Here is a 6,000-nt window from a genome sequence, read left to right as displayed (position 1 = left end):
AAGCAGAGTTCCATAGAACTCTTACCAAACAAATCCTTTCCCCTAAAGGTCTTCAACTCCTTTCGCAGCTTAAGGAATTGGTCTTTCATTTCATCCATCTTCTCATAGAAATCCGGACCCTTAGATGACTCAAAATGGTAGATGGTATCCTCAACACGAGGCAGGGTATGAACAACTGGAGGCAGAACAGACATGACCGGACTCGATGCCGACATGGAAGCAAAAGTAGGCGCAAACCCTTCAGGCACAAAGTTCGGAGGCATTCCCCACGGGAATCCGGCAGGCATAGTGGGAGTGAACTGAGTGGCAGACACGATTGAAGAAACAACCTTTGAAATGACAGTCCTTTGAGGAGGGGGAGTTGCATGCGTTGGAGAAGATTGACTTTGAGTAGCTAGAAATGACTCCATCATGGAAGTTAGGTATTCAATCTCATCTTTCAACTCTTTGTTCTCTTGTTCCAAGGGTTCCATGATTCTTGGATGATTGGCGCGGATATTGTATCGATGAGTCAGCTTGGTTGAAGCATATAAGAATAACCAATGAGACATCTGGCAGAAGAAAAACATGCTATGTAAATGATGCATGAAATGTAATGCTTTAATTGTTTTTATTTTCAAGGAATATACTATTTTATTTGCAAATATATGATAATAACAATTGCACAATCTTGATTGACCATAAAAATCTCTTTTATTTATATAATTGGAAGGATTACACTGAGTACAATTTCAGAAACTAAAATACAAATACAAGAAAAAGGGAAACTAGTTATCCTAAGGATCCCCTAACAACAGTGGTGTCAGATGATCTGGCTGCAGGCGCGTACTTCCTTCGGATGCGTCGGATCTCGGACTCAAAAGAAGTCTTCATCTGAGCCTTCTCAAGGACAAGTTGATGAATAATCTTCTTCCAAGCAACGAAAGGCTGAGCTATACTCGAGGAAGATGGACCCTCTGGCTCTCTCTGTCTCTTCACTATTCGGTCTTCAAGAAGCTCAATAAGTGCATATTTATCCTTAGACTCAAGTTGTAACTCCTCATGCTTTCTGCTCAAAGCATGGAACCGCTCTTCCCACATATCTCTCTCTTGCTTCATCTTGGAGAGCGCGTCTTCCAACTCCTCTACATATTGGTTAGGGAGAGTTAATGGCTCAACCACAACCAAAGACATGGGTCTTTCACAAACATATGGCATCTTCAACTCCAAAGCTCTCTTCTTCATCCAAAGAGTGTAAGCTTCCAATGTTACACAGTTGCACGGACCAAGCTCGGACCTTCCTTTCCTATGCACGTTATGCCGAGCATGTACCCTCTTCTGCTTCAAATGTTGGGGATCTTTACTCTCTTGATAGAAAATACCTTCTAAGTGAGTGTTATTAGGTTTGTCTCTCAAGGGGAACCCAAGTTGACGACGGGCCAGAGCAGGGTTGTAGTTGATTCCTCCTTGTGTATCAATGAGAGGCACATTATAGAATTCACCACAACTATAAATAATATCCAAGCTACTCAATCAAGAATCATACCAAACTATATAATCATTAGTGAGAGACATAAGTCCCTAAGACCACCGTAGACATTGTTTGTTCTCCATAAAAGTAGGCGTATGAGGAAAGTGCGAAATAAACCACTTGTACAGAAGAGGAACACAACACACAATAGTTCCACCACCTTTAGAATTCCTTAGATGCAAAGAGAAGTACATATCTCCTAACAGAGTAGGCACATGATTCCCAATCAAGAAAATTCTAATGGCGTTAACATCAACAAAACCATCAATGTTAGGGAACAAAGCTAAACCATAGATGAGTAACACGAAGATAGCTTCAAAATCGTCCACACTACCGGCTTGAGCAAAGGTAGTAGCTTCCTTGATGAGGAACTCAGAAGTCAACCCAAACATTCCTCCTTTCTTCACCCAATGAGCCTCAATCTCAAACTTCTTCAGATGAAGGGCTTCGGCTATAATATGAGATATGGGAATCTCCTCTAATCCACTAAAAGGATCTTTTTTAGAAACAGGTATTCCCAAGAGATGAGCATACTCCTCTAATGAAGGCACAAGCTGATAATCAGGAAAAGTGAAGCAACGTTAGAGAGGGTCATAAAACTGAGCCAACACACTCAAGAGTCCTTCAACCATATCAGTAGATAATACAGATAGAAGATTCCCATCACTACGCCAAAAAGTGCTTTTGGCAGCACCAAAAAGAAAGCGCTTTTTAAAAAAAGCGCTGTAATAGCTTGAAAAAAAATTCGCCTATGTAAAGAAAGCGCTTTTAAGGTAAAAGCGCTCTTATAGGTCTCCACTTATGAAAGCGCTTTTAAGGTAAAAGCGCTCTTATAGGTCTCAGTCTCACATCTATGAGTTTCACACTTATGAAAGCGCTTTTAAGGTAAAAGCGCTCTTATAGGTCTCAGTCTCACATCTATGAGTTTCACACTTATGAAAGCGCTTTTAAGGTAAAAGCGCTCTTATAGGTCTCATGGGTTTCACACTTATGAAAGCGCTTTTAAGGTAAAAGCGCTCTTATAGGTCTCAGTCTCACACACTTATGAAAGCGCTTTTAAGGTAAAAGCGCTCTTATAGGTCTCATGGGTTTCACACTTATGAAAGCGCTTTTGAGGTAAAAGCGCTCTTATAGGTCTCATGGGTTTCAGACTTATGAAAGCGCTTTTAAGGTAAAAGCGCTCTTATAGGTCTCAGTCTCACATCTATGAAAGCGCTTTCATGGTAAAAGCGCTCTCATAGGTCATTTATAAAAATTATAATAAATCTAATATTACAAAATCCCTGACTTTCAGAAATCCCTCTTTCACTCTCTCTCGTTCGAAGCTCTCGCTGCCCTGGAAAAAATTCCACAGAGTACCTGGAAATCTCAACGATAAACACTGCAAATTTGAAAGAGACTGCATTCGAAAGAGAAGGATTCAATACCTGGAAATCTCATTGCGTTTTAAGGTTAGGTTTTCGTGTCTTTCTGTTTTGCCCTAGAAGTCAAAGAATAGGTGGTCGATTTTGGTTTGAATGGACTTGCATTGCTACATTATGGGTTATTTATTTGTCAGTATCGATTATTAGAGTTTGTGACTATGTTTGCTTAATATTCTGTAACTTACCGAAAGTTTCATCTTGTTCTGATATAAATGATATTCTGTAACTTGCATCGCCATTGACTTAGAAATAATGTTGGGAGTTCTAATAGAATCAGTGCCTTTTCAACATTTGTTTAAATTTGCTGAGAAAGTAGGAAGGAATGAACTGATATGTTTGCACCATTGTATCCTCATATTCTAACTATTACTGAAATTTCAGAAAGTGATTTTGATGTTAAATGTTGGATACTCAAATGGAATAACTTTGTCTGCTACAGTGATATATGTGATATGGTTTCAAGAACTTAGAGCAATGTCTCATATTTTGGCAATCCTATTACATGTTGGTTTGAATGAACAGTTAAACTTCAAAATGTACATTCATATTTTGGCATAACTTTGTTTGCTACAGTCATATTTTGGCAATCCTATTTAATGTTGTAAAATGATGTTTTAATATTATGTGAATTTTTAAGATGGTCACTGTAGTGTAAAATGAACCCTGATGGACTATATGTACATTTTTCATGTGCTTGTCTGCAGGTTGTTGAGTATCGTGGTGAGCAAATAGGAGGTCTTGAGGATCTGAGGGAACCATATATGTTGTTTTCTTCCTTTATAGATAAATTCTTGCTTAGCTTTTATTACATGGTTTGCGTCTAATTGAAAACTTCACGTCTTTGCCCATTTCAGGTTCTTACAAAATCGGTACTGCGTCTGAATCTGTTAATGCAGCTTACATATTTTCTAGAAAAGATCTTTCTCGGTATGTCTTTCAGCTTAGATATTATACAAACCCAAAGCATGTGTTTAATCATTTAGTATCTAGAATGAATCATTATGTTCAATTATTCATGTTAAGCTAATGAATCAAGTTACCAAAATATGTTAGTTATGTATGTTGCTTTATTATTTGACCTTGATATGCAGGCCTGCTATACAGATTCCCTGCGCAAGCAAAGCTGTTGTAGCTGTCCGGTTCTGTCCTATATTTTTTAATCTCAAAGCGACAAACTCAGGTACTTGTGCACTTAGTATAGTTCTGTTTACAACCAGTAACTATGTACAACCAGTTATATGTGGTACTGTTCCAATTAAACTGCCTGTGTGGGATGTATTCCGTCTTAAATCTATATGACCTCTTACTAGTAAAGATCATGAGTGGTGGCCTAGAGGTTCAAAGTGATTGGTCTGAGCTAATTAGACAGTTTTATATTATTTAGCTCTAGTTATGCATTAGGAAGCAGTTATGATATTTGGAACTGTGTTTTGGTCGCAACAAGCTCTTGAGTTCTTGGAAAGGAGACAGACAAAAGACTCAAAATAGTGGAACTTAGACGAGTTTCACCCAATAAAAGAGTGTTAGAGTTGGTATTGTTAGCACTCCTTTTATTAATATTAGTCCACGTAGTTTAACTATTGATATACCGGTTCGTCCATTGACACACTAACCTTATATCCCCATCGAGTTGATAATTTAATAAAATTGATAATGTGAATTGAATTTCTTGGTTCTTGAATTTCTTGGTTCTTACTTGTGAATTGAATTTCTTGAATGATCGATTACTTGGTTCTTGAATTGTTCATGTGCATCATATAAGTTTCTTGAATTGTTTTATACGTTATGACTTATCCTTGATGTTGTTTTATATGTACAGCGCTCATTCCCTGTGTTTCCGTGAGTTTGACCTTCTCGACGTTGCTGTTCGGTAAATCCGAGGTAAATTTCTTCCTCAAATTACTGGTACACTGTGATGAATTTGTCTGAAATTGCGTGAATATGTTGTGTTTTCTTGCTCCGTATTCATTCCGTGTATACTTTGGGTTTTGACAGAAACGCGTTATACCGTTTTGTACCCTAATTACTTTGCGTTAAAACCATGGATAAGACATGGATGTATTCCAATCGATTGTCGAAAGAGTACGAGAATGGGGTATCGAAATTTGTTAAGTTTGCTATTGCGCACGCCAAAGACCCCAATCGAATGACATGTCCTTGCTTGAGTTGTTGTTATGGGAGTCAGGTTGACGCGGTTCAGTTGGCATCGCATTTACTACGGTATGGAATTGATAGAAGTTATACATGTTGGAATTTGCATGGTGAGAAAAGTAACGAGAATGTTGAATCGGGGTATAATACGACCTATGCTTCAAACGACGATTGCACAGATACATATGATTATGATCGAGTCGAAGAGATTGCAGAAGCGCTTGAAGAAGATCTTAAGGACTGTCCCAAAATGTTCGAGAGGTTGGTAAGCGATGCAGAGAAACCGTTGTATAATGGTTGTACAAAATTCACAAGATTGTCTGCGTTATTAAAGTTGTACAACTTAAAGGCGGGCAATGGATGGTCGGATAAAAGTTTCACAGAGTTATTAGCTCTTATGAAAGATATACTACCAGAGGATAATGTTCTTCCCAATCGAACGTATGAGGCCAAAAAGATGTTGTGCTCTATTGGCATGAGCTATGATAAGATACATGCCTGTTCAAACGATTGCGTTTTGTTTCGAAACGAGTATGCATCGTTAAATGAGTGTCCTAAATGTGGTGCCCCTCGATATAAGAAAAAGTTGTCTCCAGCAAAAGTCTTATGGTATTTTCCTATAATTCTGAGATTTAGACGCATGTATCGTAGTGAAACCGATTCAAGACACTTGACTTGGCATGCAGATGAAAGAATTATTGATGGAAAGTTTCGACATCCGGCAGATTCACCCCAGTGGATGAAAATTGATAATGATTATCCTGAATTTGGAAAAGAAGCAAGAAACCTTCGCTTGGCATTGTCTACTGATGGAATGAACCCACATGGTATTCAAAGTATCTCGCATAGCACATGGCCTGTGATTCTTATGATTTATAACCTACCTCCATGGCTATGTATGAAGCGTAAGTACAT

At 38.3% G+C, this 6,000-nt stretch overlaps 1 long non-coding RNA gene across 1 annotated transcript; it reads left to right on the top strand.

Moving 5' to 3' along the window:
• The first annotated feature begins 2,899 nt into the window (after nucleotides 1-2,899).
• On the top strand, nucleotides 2,900-4,117 carry LOC127115398 (uncharacterized). Its single transcript, XR_007800712.1, has 3 exons — nucleotides 2,900-2,961; nucleotides 3,639-3,861; nucleotides 4,026-4,117. It is a non-coding gene; the product is annotated as an uncharacterized LOC127115398 (long non-coding RNA).
• The last annotated feature ends 1,883 nt before the right edge of the window (nucleotides 4,118-6,000 follow it).

Source organism: Lathyrus oleraceus, chromosome 1 (assembly GCF_024323335.1).
Source record: "Lathyrus oleraceus cultivar Zhongwan6 chromosome 1, CAAS_Psat_ZW6_1.0, whole genome shotgun sequence".
Taxonomy (NCBI): Eukaryota; Viridiplantae; Streptophyta; class Magnoliopsida; order Fabales; family Fabaceae; genus Lathyrus; species Lathyrus oleraceus.
The sequence above is the reverse complement of the archived record's forward strand: the minus strand, read 5'-3'. Positions and strand labels throughout refer to the sequence as shown.